Genomic DNA, 16,204 nt, shown 5'->3' with positions numbered 1-16,204 from the left:
TGTGTAGTACGATATCTTTTAAATTCAAATGTTCTACTCCAGGGATAATTACATATTAATTATATGAGAATGAATAGTATGTTCATGAGCATTGAAAAGTAATATAAATAATATCTATATGACAACAATAAAGAAAGATATACTAATCAGGAAAGAAAGGTTAGGGTTCTTTTTACCGCACAAGAGTCAACCCTTTGACAGGCTATAAGTGGGCCATAGAGCACAGTAGTTTGTTATTAAGAAAGGAGAACTGTTGTGTTAAGTTTAACTGAGTAATGTGTAGCCTTGCAGAACATTATGCTCACATATGTACTAACTCTGATGTAGAAACTTCAACTCATATTGCTATTAACAGAGGGATGGAGCCACCGACAGAACCTTTACATACTTTGAGGGCTGCATACATGCATATGTACGACCAATAGTTATGTTTCCAGCAGTATTGAAGCCAGTTGCACAGATAGTTAGATACCCCTGTATTCAGCATATTTACTTGAACATCTGAAGGGACGATCCAGGACATACTGATAAAGTCAGACAGATAGGTAGCTATAAAGTGACACAGCCTTCTTACCTAGCCACATAAGTACTAGTTTAAACATACTTAAGGTCTACTGCTGGGCACTCTAAGGGCCAGATTTACAAGGCCCTAGTACCACTGGAGTGTCACTTTTATTGATGCTCCGGTGTCACTGTGCAGTGCTCCACATTTAAAAAGTGTCACTTTTTGCGGCTTAACACCACCTTGTTAATATGGGCCCCTCTGTTGCAGTTTTCTGCGTCCCTGTGAGCTGATGCCGTTACTCCGGACCTGCGACGCCACCTTCCCCGAGGTTATGGACCTCATAGAATTCCAACAACCCTGTAGGCCTCACTTTGTTGCAGCCGATGATCCAGTCGACTTCGTTGACCCCGGCGTGTCGTAAGTCCAACGTCCGTGATGATCCGACACCATCACAGTGCCTGCGGCCCTGTGACATCATCACGACCCCGTGAGGTTGCCCTGCAGCATCGTGACTCCGCCAGACTTCGCATCTGCCAGAACCATGGGACCGACCGCATCTGATGCTGCTTCATCTCCACCGCCCGGTAGTGAGAACCTGACGTTGCTGCACGATGCCGCAGTCCTTCTGCACCATGGCACCAGAACTGATGCCGCAGTGGACCCAGCGAAGACTCTCTCCCCGACTCCATGCACTGGCCTGTTTTCTACTTGTCTTGCCCCAAATGTCCAGCTAAAGGCTGACCTCTTGTCTGCTGGAGAAGAAGATTGGTCTGTCGAGGGAGGGAGTGAACCTCTCCCCCTCCCTGTCCTCACAGCAGCAAAGGGACTGTCACCAGGTATTGGGTCCGTTCGCCTCCCTGTTCTCCCTGATCCCAGGGGTCACACACTTGTGTCCGCATGGTGTTGACACTGGGCACAGTCCACCCATTAAACAGAAGGTTTACAGGGTGACTGATGACGTCATGGCTAGCATCAAAGATGAGGTGTCTAAGATGTTATCTCTAGGGGTCATTGAGTTTTTTAGCAGTCCTTGGGCCAGTCCTATGGTCTTGGTCCCAAAGGCTGCTGCTCCTGGTGCCACTCCAGAACTCCAGTTCTGAGTGTACTACCGTGATCTCAATGTGGTCACTAAAACTGACGTGCACCACATACCCTGAGCTGATGAGCTCATAGATCTGTTGGGAGCAGCCAAATATTTCAGCACATTTGATTTGACGTCTGGGTATTGGGAGATAGTCTTAACTGAGAAGTGAAGGAGAGGTCAGCATTTTCTACACCAGATGGATACTTTCAGTTTAAAGTGATGCCATTTGAGATGAAACATGCTCCTGCCACATTCCAGAGATTGGTCAACCAGGTGTTGACTGGGCTGAATGACTTCAGGGACGCACACCTGGATGACATTGTAGTGTTCAGTTCCACTTTGGAGGAACACTTGCAGTACCTCTGCAGAGTTTTGGAGGACCTGCAGAAGGCAGGCCTCACTATTAAGGCAAGTATGTGCCAAATAGGCCAGGGTTTAGTGGTGTATTTGGGACACTAGGCAGAGAGTGCCCAGGTGGCACCCTTACAGCCAAACATTGACACCATTCTAGCTTGGGAGCCTCCTAAGACCCAGGCTGAGGTGAGGTCCTTTTTAGGCCTCACCGGCTATTACAGGAGGTTTGCCAAGGGATATTCATTTATTGTTCCCCTCTTGAATGAGTTGACTTCCAAGAAGCAACCCCAAAAGGTGATCTGGACTGAGGCTAGCCAGACTAATTTTGATGGCCTGAAGGCTGCCATGTGCACAGCACCTGAGTACTCCAAGGAGTTTGTTGTGCAAACAGATGCCCCAGGGCATGGTGTAGGAGCAGTACTCTCACAGCTTAATGAATAGGGCCTAGATCAACCTGTAGCCTTCATTAGCAGGAGGTTACTTCCCAGGGAACGTACATGGAGTGCAATAGAGTGTGACGCTTTTTCTGTGGTTTGGGCGCTGAACAAGCTAAGACCCTGCTTGTTTGGGACTCACTTCCGGGTTCAGACTGACCACAGGCCCCTCAGAGGGTTAATGCAGATGAGGGGTGAGAATCCAAAACTGTTGAGGTGGTCGATTTTCCTACAGAGGATGGACTTTACTGTGGAACACCGGCCTGGCACAGAACATACCAATGCTGATGGTCTGTCCAGATTCTTATGCCTTAGTGATGAGAACTCCCATGATGTTGGGTAGTTGCTCCCCACTTTCAGCTGAGGGGCACGTGTTAGACTTGGCACCCTTGGCGTGGTCTCCCCTAACTTTTTGCCTCTGTTTCTCAGGTTGTTGATGTGTGCTGGACTCTGTTTTTGCTGTTTTTTTTACTCTGAGCATTTTACCACTGCTATCCAGTGCTAAAGTGCAAGTGGTCCTATGTAAAATGTATATGTAATTGGATTTCCATGATTGGTATATTTGATTTACTAGTAAGTCCCTAGTACAGTGCACTAGAGGTGCCTAGGGCCTGTAAAGCAAATGCTGCTAGTGCGCCTGCAGCACTGATTGTGCCACCCACATAAATATCCCTGTAAACATGTCTCAGACCTGCCACAGCAGTGTCTGTATGTGCAGTCTTGCACTACCAATTCGACTTGGCAAGGGTACTCACTTGCCAGGCCTAAACCATCCCTTTTTATGCATGTAAGGCACCCTTATGATAGACCCAAGGTAGCCCCAGGGGCAGGGTGCAATGTATGTTAAAGGTGGGACATGTACTTATGTGTTTTATATGTCCTGACAGTGAAATACTGCTAAATTTGTTTTTAAATGTTGCAAGGCCTATCTCTCTCATATGATAATATGGGGGTTGCCTTTAAATGTGAATAAAGCACAGATTCCCTTTGCAGAGCAGATAGAAATATGGAGTTTAGGGTCTCTGATCTCACAATTTAAAAATACATCTTTTAGTGTAGTTGTTTTTTAGATTGTGTGTTTGAAAGTGCCACTTTTAGAAAGCAGGCATTTTCTTGCTTAAACCATTCTGTAACCCTGCCTGTTTGTGGATTCCCCTGTCTGGTTCAGGTTGATAGTTGGGCTGTGTGCACCTCTCTCTAGACAGTGACAGAAAGGTGCCTGGGGTGCAGCCCACATATCCTGATGAGCCATCTGGGCTGGTGGGGAGGGGAGGAGTGGTCACGCACACCTGAATGGGCTATGCCTACCCTCACACAATGCAGTCTCCAACTTTCTGGTATGTGGGTGGGGCCTGGCCTGGACAAGAAAGGATTTTACAGAAACTTTACTTTGAAGTAGTTCTACTTCAAAGGCAGAAAGGGGTATAAAAAGAGGACCCAAAACCCCAGACTTTAGATTTCTTCAAAGATCCAAGAAAAACCTTTGCTTGGAGAAGAGCTGAAGAGCTGAGGAGAAGTGCTGCAGTGGTCTGTGACTGTGCTTTTGTTAGGCTATCCTCCAGTTGCTACTTCTGCCTGTGCTAGGGGACAGAGTCTGGACTTTGTTGCATTCCTTCTTGAGATGTGGCTCCAAGGGCTTGGAATAGAGCTTGCCTCTAGTTTTAAAGCCTCAGGGACAGCAAAGATTTCACCAACCAGAACTGAGTCTGCTTGCTGTGGACTCTAGCTTGCCAGAGGGTGTCATTCCAGTTCCTGGACTCCTAGAAGTGAATTGCGGGAGAAAAACCAGTCTAATGACTCCGAACGACACCAGGCAACTTCGCAAGGGACGCAGCTGCCTGGAACAGCGACACCACTTGCCCCAAGGCAGTGGACTTCGCTGAGTGCTATAAATCCAACAACCCTGTGAGCTGATGCTGCTACCCCAAAGTCGTAACGCTGCCTGCCCAAGGCTGTGGACCTCATAGAAGTCTGGCAACCCTGTAGGCCATGTGTAGCCGCAGCCACTGATCCCACCTGACTTCGCTGACCCCGAAGTGTCAAAAGTCCACAGTCAGTGACGTGATCGCAACCCTGTGAGGTTGCCCCGCAGCATCGTGACTCCGCCGGACTTCGCATCTGCCGGAACGAAGGGACCAACTTCGTATCTGACACCACTTCATCTCCACCACCTTGTAGTGAGCACCCAATGCCGCTGCATGACACCACAGTCCTTCTGCCCCTTGGCACCAGAACCAATGCCGCGTTGGACGCCCTCCCCGACTCCATGCACCGGCCTGTTTTCTACTTGTTTCTGAAGGTACTGTTTCTGGGGGTCGAACGACTCCGTAACCGGCACCATTGGCGTCTCCTTGTAGGAACCAACTCTGTCACGATGCTGCATATTACCAACTTGCAATATTTGTGCTTCAAGGCACTGTTTTCTTGCTTTTAAGTGATCAATTTATATTTTTACCTGTATATTGTGCATTTTTAACGTAATTTGTCTTGTTTCTTTAGATAAAATATTTACAATTTTTCTAAACCTGTTTTGTGTCATTTTGTAGTGGTTCAGTGAATTATTCTGTGTTTGTACAAATACTTAAACACATTGCCTCTGAGTTAAGCATGTCTGCTTGTGCCAATCTACCAGGGGGGGGTAAAACAAAAAAACTGTAAACTTTGCACTTGTATAGTGCACTATTCACCTGTTAGGGTCTCAAGGAACTGTACGCATACCACTGTGGAACCCTCCTGGCTTTTCCCTGTGAGGCACCCACTCCTGGACAGCCCCAGGGTGAAGCCAGGCATCCAAGTGCTGTGAGGGCCTGTAGGAAGTTGGCTCTGTATGTGCTATTTCAAAGTAAGGAATAGCATGCACAGAGTCCAAGGGTTCCCCTTAAAGGTAAAATAGTGGTAAAAAGAGATAATACTAATGCTCTATTTTGTGGTAGTGTGGTCGAGCAGTAGGCTTATCCAAGGAGTAGTGTTAAGCATTTGTTGTACATACACATAGACAATAAATGAGGTACACACACTCAGAGACAAATCCAGCCAATAGGTTTTGTTATAGAAAAATATCTTTTCTTAGTTTATTTTAAGAACCACAGGTTCAAATTTTACATGTAATAGCTCTTTTGAAAGGTATTGCAGGTAAGTACTCTAGGAACTTTGAATCATTACTTTAGCATGTATACTTTTCACATAAAACACAATAAGCTGTTTTAAAAGTGGACACTGCAATTTTCACAGTTCCTGGGGGAGGTAAGTTATTGTTAGTTTCAACAGGTAAGTAAGGCACTTACAGGTTTCAGTTTTTGGTCCAAGGTAGCCCACCGTTGGGGGTTCAGAGCAACCCCAAAGTTATCACACCAGCAGTTCAGGGCCGGTCAGGTGCAAAGGTCAAAGAGGTGCCCAAAACACATAGGCTATAATGGAGAGAAGGGGGTGCCCCGGTTCCACTCTGCCAGCAGGTAAGTACCCGCGTCTTCGGAGGGCAGACCAGGGGGGTTTTGTAGGGCACCGGGGGGGGCACAAAGTAGCACAGAAAGTACACCCTCAGCAGCGCGGGGGCGGCTGGGTGCAGTGTGCAAACACGCGTCGGGTTTCCTTCAGGTTTCAATGGGAGACCAAGGGGTCTCTTCAGCGATGCAGGCAGGCAGGGGGGGGGGCTCCTCGGGGTAGCCACCACCTGGGCAAGGGAGAGGGCCTCCTGGGGGTCACTCCTGCACAGAAGTTCCGTTTCTTTAGGGGCTGGGGGCTGCGGGTGCAGGGTCTTTTCCAGCCGTCGGGAAATGGAGTTCAGACAGTCGCGGTCAGGGGGAGCCTGGGGATTCCCTCTGCAGGCGTCGCTGTGGGGGCTCAGGGGGGACAACTTTGGTTACTCACAGTCGTAGAGTCGCCGGAGGGTCCTCCCTGAGTTGGTTGTTCTCCACCAGTCGAGTCGGGGTCGCCGGGTGCAGTGTTGCAAGTCTCACGCTTCTTGCGGGGAATTGCAGGGGTCTTTAAATCTGCTCCTTGTAACAAAGTTGCAGTTCTTTTGGAGCAGTGCCGCTGTCCTCAGGAGTTTCTTGTCTTTTTCGAAGCAGGGCAGTCCTCAGAGGATTCAGAGGTCGCTGGTCCCTTGGAAAGCGTCGCTGGAGCAGGTTTCTTTGGAAGGCAGGAGACAGGCCGGTAAGTCTGGGGCCAAGGCAGTTGGTGTCTTCTGTTCTTCCTCTGCAGGGGTTTGTCAGCTCGGTAGTCCTTCTTCTTGTAGTTGCAGGAATCAAACTCTTTAGGTTCAGGGAAGCCCTTAAATACTAAATTTAAGGGCGGTTTTAGGTCTGGGGGGTTAGTAGCCAATGGCTACTAGCCCTGAGGGTGGGTACACCCTCTTTGTGCCTCCTTCCAAGGGGAGGGGGTCACATCCCTAATCCTATTGGGGGAATCCTCCATCTGCAAGATGGAGGATTTCTAAAAGTTAGAGTCACCTCAGCTCAGGACACCTTAGGGGCTGTCCTGACTGGCCAGTGACTCCTCCTTGTTATTCTCATTATTTTCTCCGGCCTTGCCGCCAAAAGTGGGGGCCGGGGCCGGAGGGGGCGGGCAACTCCACTAGCTGGAGTGTCCTGTGGGGCTGTGACAAAGGGGTGAGCCTTTGAGGCTCACCGCCAGGTGTTACAGCTCCTGCCTGGGGGAGGTGTTAGCATCTCCACCCAGTGCAGGCTTTGTTACTGGCCTCAGAGTGACAAAGGCACTCTCCCCATGGGGCCAGCAACATGTCTCTAGTGTGGCAGGCTGCTGGAACCAGTCAGCCTACACAGATAGTCGGTTAAGTTTCAGGGGGCACCTCTAAGGTGCCCTCTGTGGTGTATTTTACAATAAAATGTACACTGGCATCAGTGTGCATTTATTGTGCTGAGAAGTTTGATACCAAACTTCCCAGTTTTCAGTGTAGCCATTATGGTGCTGTGGAGTTCGTGTAAAACAGACTCCCAGACCATATACTCTTATGGCTACCCTGCACTTACAATGTCTAAGGTTTTGCTTAGACACTGTAGGGGCACAGTGCTCATGCACTGGTACCCTCACCTATGGTATAGTGCACCCTGCCTTAGGGCTGTAAGGCCTGCTAGAGGGGTGTCTTACCTATACTGCATAGGCAGTGAGAGGCTGGCATGGCACCCTGAGGGGAGTGCCGTGTCGACTTACTCATTTTGTTCTCACTAGCACACACAAGCTGGTAAGCAGTGTTTCTGTGCTGAGTGAGGGGTCTCTTAGGGTGGCATAATACATGCTGCAGCCCTTAGAGACCTTCCCTGGCATCAGGGCCCTTGGTACCAGAGGTACCAGTTACAAGGGACTTATCTGGATGCCAGGGTCTGCCAATTGTGGAATCAAAAGTACAGGTTAGGGAAAGAACACTGGTGCTGGGGCCTGGTTAGCAGGCCTCAGCACACTTTCAATTCAAAACATAGCATCAGCAAAGGCAAAAAGTCAGGGGGTAACCATGCCAAGGAGGCATTTCCTTACAGGGCCGTTGTGGAGATTAAGCAAGCTATTGCACAGAGTTACAGAGTGGGACCCATTAATTAGATTGAGCACTAAGGCGAAAATGATCTGGTCCAAGGGAATTGAGCCCAAGACCTGCTGCTGTGGGAATTGAACCCTGGTCCCAGGCCAGATCTTTGTGTCAGGGTCTGCTGCTTTAACCATTGTACCGCACTGAGCAGGGGTTAACTGAGTGTGATTCTACTTTACCCTGACTAGAGTGAGGGTCCTTGCTCGGACAGGTGGAAACCTGACTGCCAACCAAAGACCCCATTTCTAACACCATATACTGTAGACTGTAGACACTGACGGGCATATTTAAGAAATATGCTCCTCTTAGTGCTCCCCTAATGCCATCATGTGTGCGCCATGTTTAATATATGGTCTACCACAGTGGTATTTAGGAGATTAGCTGCAGAATTTTTGATGCCAGTCTGGTGCTTTGCAGGATTAGCATAAAAAATGTTGACGCTAATTCTGCAAAGTCCTAGAGGCCCATTGTAATCAATGGAAGCCTCCTTTTAACACCTGCTCTGAGCAGGTATTTAAAGTGCCGGAATAAAATGACGCAAAGAAATCTGTTAGATTTCTTTGCACCATTTGTTTGGCCCCCCTGATGGGGGATCGCTCCACTTGCGTACATTATGCCTGCCAAAGGCATAATGTAGCCAAATCTTTACAAAGTGGAACAATGCATGAATTCTACCACTTTGTAAATATGAAGTGGTGTTGTTGCCCCACTAACACCCCATTAGCGTAAAGAAAATGACACTATTAGGATGGAGCTAGGGGCTCTCAAATATGCCTCTGAGTATGTCATTTTCCTGTTAGCTGGACTTTCCATTAGAAATGCTGCTTGTCATTCCTTAAATTGTCATTTGAGTAATCAAAGTTGACTTCTCAGGTAGGCTGTAGGTGGGGCATAGACCAGGTAGCTCTATATTTAAAAGATGAAACGTGTCCTTCTAAGTTTTACTCAGTTAGATATGCAGTTACAGTCATATTGTTACTTATGCATGCAGTGTCTAACTCATACTGCAACGCATTTAGCTAATAACAAAAGGATAGAGCCACTGACACATCCAGTAATACACTGAGAGAGCTACTTATACATGCATGCACAGACCCAAACACCACTTATGTTTCCAATAGTATTAGAGCCAGTTGCACACACAGTTACATATCCCTGTGGGCAGCATATTTACTTAAACATCTAGAGGGACGCCCATAAGGGGACTCATACACTCACTCAGATATTGTGCTAGGTTTACTTAAATCAGTGATGGAACACAATAGATGTACTGCTACACCTTCTCAGACGTGTAGAGAAAAACTGATTGATCGTACTTACCTTTTTAAACAAGTAATACTTAAAACATGGGTCAGGCCTACTAATGCGTAATGTAAATGTGCATGTTTACTGTGAGATAGACTTTCCATTAAAAAGACAGCTTGACAGTCCTTAAATTATCATTTTACCACACAAAACTGATCACTCTGCTACTATGTAGCTAGATGATACAGCAGGGTGGTTTCTGTTTATAAAATTATACATATCATTCCAAGTCTCACTGACTTACAGATTCACGTGCAGACTCCTGTGCTCAGTTATAAATGCAGTGTGCAGGCTATTATTGTAATGATATAGCTATAAACAAAAGGACAGATTAACTGACACACCCACCGTTACATCTAGAGAAACACCATAACATCCACATTCACACCCAGAAATACCACCTCACTTGCACTCTCACAGAGACATACTCACAAAAGCAGTATCACACCCAGACAGACACTGTTTCACTCACTCTCACATGTATACAGACCATCTCCTACTCACTGTCACACCTAGACAGACACTCTCACAACCACTTACTTTCACATCCACACAAACACCCATTGTTACACCTAGAGAAAGACTGTCACACCCAGTCAGATACCAAGACAGATGCTCTTACACTAATTTTCACATCAATACAGTCTTACATCTGCTTCCACACCCAGACACACACTCTTACACTTACTATCACATCCAGACAGACAATCTTACACCCATTCTCACACCTAGATACAAACTCTCAAACTCAATCTCATAACAAAACAGACTTGCACAGCCACTCCCACACCTGATTCAGTCACTCTCACACCTAGATAGACACTCTCACACTCACTCTACCAAAGCAGACACTCTCACATCCATGCCCACACACAGACACTGTCACACTGTTGGAAAGTGGATTATTGGTAAGGGCAGGTTAGTACCTACACATAGCAATAAGCCACTAAAACCCAGTAGGTCCATTCAGGTCTCAATAAATCCTTGCTCAACCCTTGGTAGCTTGGCAATGAGCGACAAGGCTTGACTTAGGAGTCAGGTGTGCAAAGCATTTACAAATCTCAAAATAGTAAATAAGTAAAACACAAAACACAATAAAAAAACAACACCAATTTATGAAAATAGATTATATTTTTATCTTTCAAAATGACAATAAAACAATTAAAATAGGATAAGGGGAACCAGAGATATGCATTTTTAAAGAATTCAGGTTTTCTAGTGCATTGAAGCTAAAACATCCAACCTGGTAATTTTTTCATACGAAACCGGAACAAAGTCAAAGTTTGAGGCCAACCATGATGGAGCACTCCTTGGCTACAGCAAGCAGGAGGCCTCGGTAAAAGGATTACCTTCGGTCTTTTTCTTGAAGATTTGTTTCAGCAGCCCTCTTCAGATACGTGTCACAGGGGACCTTGGTGAAGAATTCTACCCTTGGGATTAGATGATTTTACAGGATGGAAACCTTCCGGGCCAAAGCTGATTTTAGGTCCAACATCTCTGGAGCCTTCCTCATATACGTTGGAGGGAAGTCACTTTTGTACATTCGACTACTGTCACTTTTTTGGAGCTTTTTCTTTCCGACGTTGGACGACACTCCACAGCAAACTGATTTCGGGCTGATGTCGTCAGATTACCTTTCAAGGAGCCCCCAGTAAAATCCTTGAAGTTGGGGCTCCGGAGCATTTCAGCGGGACGAACCTTCAAGTCAGGCCCAGTCGCGGTTGAAATAAGCCGGCTTGAGTCACGACGTCGGGTCAGTCCCTTTATGGTGTCTTTTTTCCAAAGGTTCTTCAAACTTCTCCAAACTTTTTGATCTTCCTTAAGAAGGTCTTTGAAAGTACTTCAGGAGTGCACAGCTCACCCCAAGGTTCCAGAAGCTCTGAGTTTGAGAGTTAGGACTCCAACTCCCAGAATGCACCTGGTTCAAATCCAAATATGACCACTAACCGTTGGTCATCTGGTCAGTTTCTTCAGGTTTTGATGCAGGGGACTCTGGTCAGCTATTCTGTTTACCTGTAGCAAACAGGGAGTCCCTTCTTGAACCAGTTCAAGACAGGAAAAGTCATTTTAGTAGAGAGGCCCAAGTTTGCAGTTTGTGCGTTCCTACAGAGTGCAGTGTCCAGGTGCAGGTCAGGGGTCTGTCCTCCTGGAGTGGTAAGCAGGAGGAGAGGCTCTGTCCAATCACATGAAGGCTACTACCCTCTTGAGTGACAACTTCCTGGGAAGTGTGGTAAAAACTATTTCCAGGGTGCAACATTCCTCCAAAAAACAAGATGGCAAAAACGACAATCTTAGAGTTTAGATCGGGCCGAGTCCATCCACTAGTGTGGCTAAGTTTTCCTCAACATACCTCTTTCCAGTCCTCTCTTAATCTCATCAGGGGGCACCTGGCTGTTTCAGTTTACTGATAATGGGAGAAGTACAGTTGCTGTCCTAAATGTCCTTCCCGCCTTCAAAGCCCAGGTTGTCTGCTCTCCCCCCATCATGTTCTACCATCTGGTGATTCAGATCTCCTCCCACCAGATGCTTCCTTTGTTTCAGCCAAGACCACTTCACACCTCATCAAGGCAGCCTGGCTCAGGCTGCCAGATGCTAGCCAATTAGATTAGGGCACTACAGGGCCGAAGCTGATAACTTTTAGCAAGAGTTCTAAAACTATTTCTAGGTACAAGTTATATAAAATTCAACCATGGCAAATTTGGGATCTAATATAACTTTTAATTCGATACAAAGGTTGCCATATTTGGCTCCTTCCTATGGAAAATAAGACTTTATTATTTTGAAATAAAGTCTCTCCATGTTAGCCTATGGACCCCATTCACTACAATAGGGGAAACACATTTAGCTATTTCTCTCTCACCAGGGCTTATAAAACATATTTTATAAGTCCCTGCTTACAGCCACACTGTACCCAAACCGTGGGCATTTATGGTATGCCTTAGGGGTGACTTATATGTAAAAATAAGGTAGCTTGGGATTTAGGAAGTTCTTTTACTTCTAAAGTCAAATTTGGGGTTAACTTTAACTTAAAAGCAGCCAGCAAGGCTGGTCTGCCTTTAAAATGACACTGGGCACCACAGCAGTGCACCTTTGGGTGTACTACCTATGCTGCCGTTCCTAACACTACATGACCTACCATATATTAGGGACTTATAGGTAGGTTGGTGCAGCCAATTATAACTAGCCACATTTGCATAATCCATTTTACACTGAGCACTGGCCTTGTGACTGGATAGCAGTACCCAGGATAGTCAGAGTCAGTAACCAACATTTTCAGTCAAAATGTTTGGGAGTGACCAGGGCATAAAGGAGGACTTCCCTACAATCAATAATCCTCACGCACAATCACCCAATAACATTATCACTCACTGATGCACTAGTTAGCTCTTTCAATCCAAGCACGGTGGTAGATATACAATTATATCTCCTCTTTGATGCGTGCAACACATTGGAATTTGGCAGTCTTGTAAATCAGTGATCTTCTAAGTCAACCCTGCAAGGTGATGGGAAAAAAGGACAATCATGGGAGGGAGTCAGACATTGTCTCCAGTTCCTGAAGGGACACACTGGTCCAACTCCAATCTGGGCCAACATGCACCTACAAATGGTGAGGGAGCATAAGTCAGGCACAAACAAAATGTCCCAGTAGCTATTTTGTTTTTTGGGCAAATAAAGAAATTAGACAGTAAATAATTAAAAAGTACTATGATGGCGTTTTCAGGGAAGAAGGGTTCATCCACAAGCTCAGTTGGTTCGCCCAGAAGTTGGTCATCTAACACACTTGAGTCTGACCAATCCTCCTCGTCCTCCTGTGCTGTTTCTGGAACAGTTTAATTGTGTGGTATGAATTGTTGGTTCATTTCGCTCATGATCAATCTCTCCACATTTTGAGGGGAGAGACAGGTCTTTCTCACTGTGCCAACAGTGCCTACTGTACTGTACACATGCTCAGCAGACACACTGGCTACCAGACAAGCATGATACTTTATTGCTAGCCTGCTAGGCTCTGGCGATTGGTGCATCTTTGCCTACCAATACACCAATGGGTTTTGATCCATGTAGACCTTTTAAGGCATCCAAATACCACTGGAACATCCTCTGAATGGTCATTGGTGCTGCCACTTGCTCAACCTCTTCTGTCTTTGCCTCTGCACTGGAATTAAACCTTGCTGTTTAAAACCAAGCCAGTGCAGAGGTTGCGGTCAATTCTTCTCTTCCTGTTGTTGTAGTTGCTGCAGGTGTTCTTGTTGCTAGTGTTGGCTTCTGTGAGACAGGACTCCCCTCTCTGGAAGTTGAAGGCAGCACCCCAGAACTTTGGAGTGGGATTCTAATTTGCAGCTGTTCTTCTTCCAGTTCTGTTGCTTGCTCAACAATCCGCATCTTGTAATTTGAAACATCCCCTTCAGAAAAAGGTATGAAAGTAGCCAGATTTTTTGTATCAAGTAGAGTGGCAAAGATGCACATATTTGGACACCATTATGTCTCTTTGTAGAAAAACATTAGCAGCCAAGCAAAGGATTCTGCTCTCAACCAAGAGTGCCCACTACTTACTCTTTCCATCAACCTAGGAAAAGGTTGGTGAAACGCAGGTCAAAGTATGTACCTATAGCAATTCCCTTCTTCTGTCTGAAGTACTTGTCATCAAACATAAAGAAGTTGTTCTTGTGGCAGAATCCAATCATATCCAGAATCATCTCAGTTTGAAAACAAATGAGATGGATCTGGATTTCAGAAAGTCTACAAGCTGCGATTCCCACCTCATGATCAATACTGGTGTAAAGGCTCCCCACATCAAGGGTGACTAATAGAAAGTCAGGTTCCCAATGAATGTCATCAAATGCATGCAAGAATTTTTTTTGTATCTTGTATGCCAGAACAAAAGGACATAGAAAAAAATCTATGTACTTGGATGTGTTCTAAAATATGGAGCCCATGGAAGACACATTGAATCCCCCTGAGAGTTTGGTCTTATTCTTATGAATTCTAGGGAGTAAGTATAAAATAGGGCTCTTAAGTTGATTTCAGGCTGAGAATGTGTACTCTCCCCATTCAACAAGACCCCTTTCTCTCCATTCAGTATCAGAGTAAATATGATTGGCTTTTAAGAATCTCACTCTTCTGTACACATTCATAACACTCTTTAATATTCAATTGTTTGTAGCCCTCTATTAAATACATTTCCTTGAGAAGGATGACAACATTGTCCCCTTTGTCCAACTGTCTGAGAACAATACATTTGTCATACTGTAACTTTTTAATAGTGGCTCTCTCTTTAGGGCCAAGGTTTTCACCCGTCCCTATGTTCCTTCCAGAAATTATTTTGGCTAGTTTCTTAAGTTATTGTACACTTACAGTTACAAAAGTGTTGATGGCATCATAGGGTAAGATAGGCAGGAAAGTGGATTTAGCTTTAAAACTACTAGGACAACTTACCTCTAATTCAATGTCCATCTCTGCTAAGTTGAAAAATGTGTCTCCGGTAGTGTCACTGGCAGGGTTTAGTTCAGCCAGGTTGTGAAGTACGTCAATGTCAATGATCTTGAGATTACTGGGTTTCACATTAGTAGTACCCACAGAGGAAGATTATTTCTTCAAAGAGTACCATTTACGGAGTTTGAGCTTCCTGGTAAATTTGTACAAGTCTATGTGGCATTGGGCATAATCAAAAGGGTTAGTGGGAAAGAAGGAGAGGCCTACTTTCAAACCTTTAAGCTTCTTTTTAGAAAGTGTATGATTGGATAGGTTTACCATTCTACTGTTTTGTTCATTCATTGTCCCATCTTCTGATCGCTCGTTATGAATCCCATTGGTTTTGTAGCCTTTGTTGTATTGTCCTCTCCTTCTTTTCTTCCACTGCGCCTCTTCTTTTGCCTCTGCCTCTTCCTCCCCATCTCTCCTGCTCATTTTTCCAGTTGTGCTTAGTTCTATCTTGGTTTATTAACCTCACTTTCTGCCAAAAATTTACCAACCTACTGTCACTAGGTCCTGGAGTATCAGAACCGCCATCTTATGAGATAATGTTCTCCCTGGGTTCACTATTGGACTTAATAGCTGTTGTTAAATGCTCACTCTTTCCATGTCTGCTTGCTTGTTTTAGTGAAATTGTCATATTTCTTAATAAAAGTAAGTACTCTGCCAGTTTCATAGTTGCTTTGGTCCCTAAGAAACTGCCTTTGTTTCAATATTTCTCTATGTTAATATGAGTGATGATGGTTTCTTCTAAAACTGCTTGAAAGTAAAAATGTTTTTCATGGTTTTTATTAAGTATTGACACAAATACTTCTGTTGTTTTCTTCATCGCTTTCTATGTTTCTCTCTTTTGATCTTTTACTTTTTCTTCACCTTCTTGCTGCACTTTATCTCACACAGGCCTATCAGTCAGGAGAGGCTGAGTTAAACAGTAATCACCTATTAGATAAGAATAATAGAGGTGAATATTTTACTAACTGGGTGTTGCTGTTGGGATACCTGACCTGACTGATAAAGATACTGACTGAATCATTTCATAGGACTGGTGAGAGTATTTGGACTTTACTCCATCATATTGTATAGGTACTGTGTCATGCCCACTAGTGGAAGATGATGTATTTTGCTCTCACCAATACTCTATTTCTGTTTTCCATTAATTTTGTGATCACTACTGAATGTTTAGCTCCTTAGCTCAGCAGGGTGTGTACCTTTGCTAGCATAGGTATTATACACATTGTAATAGAAAAACACACTAGGGGCCAGATGTAGCAAAGGGTTTTTCCCATTCTGTGTCAATGGGAAAATGTGTTCGTACATATTGCCCTAGGACCCTTTTATATTTATTTTGTTACTTTACCTTGACAAGGATGTTGAAATTATTCATTGCATTTTAGTCTTCATTCTCCTCAGACTCAGCGTGGTCACTTGAATTGAAATTGGGTCATGCTAACATCTATTGACTGACAGCACGCTCCCTCAACTTGATGTTATGCCAGTCTTCTGGCATTATTAAC

The sequence above is a fragment of the Pleurodeles waltl genome, chromosome 10 (assembly GCF_031143425.1).
Source record: "Pleurodeles waltl isolate 20211129_DDA chromosome 10, aPleWal1.hap1.20221129, whole genome shotgun sequence".
Taxonomy (NCBI): Eukaryota; Metazoa; Chordata; class Amphibia; order Caudata; family Salamandridae; genus Pleurodeles; species Pleurodeles waltl.
The sequence above is the reverse complement of the archived record's forward strand: the minus strand, read 5'-3'. Positions refer to the sequence as shown.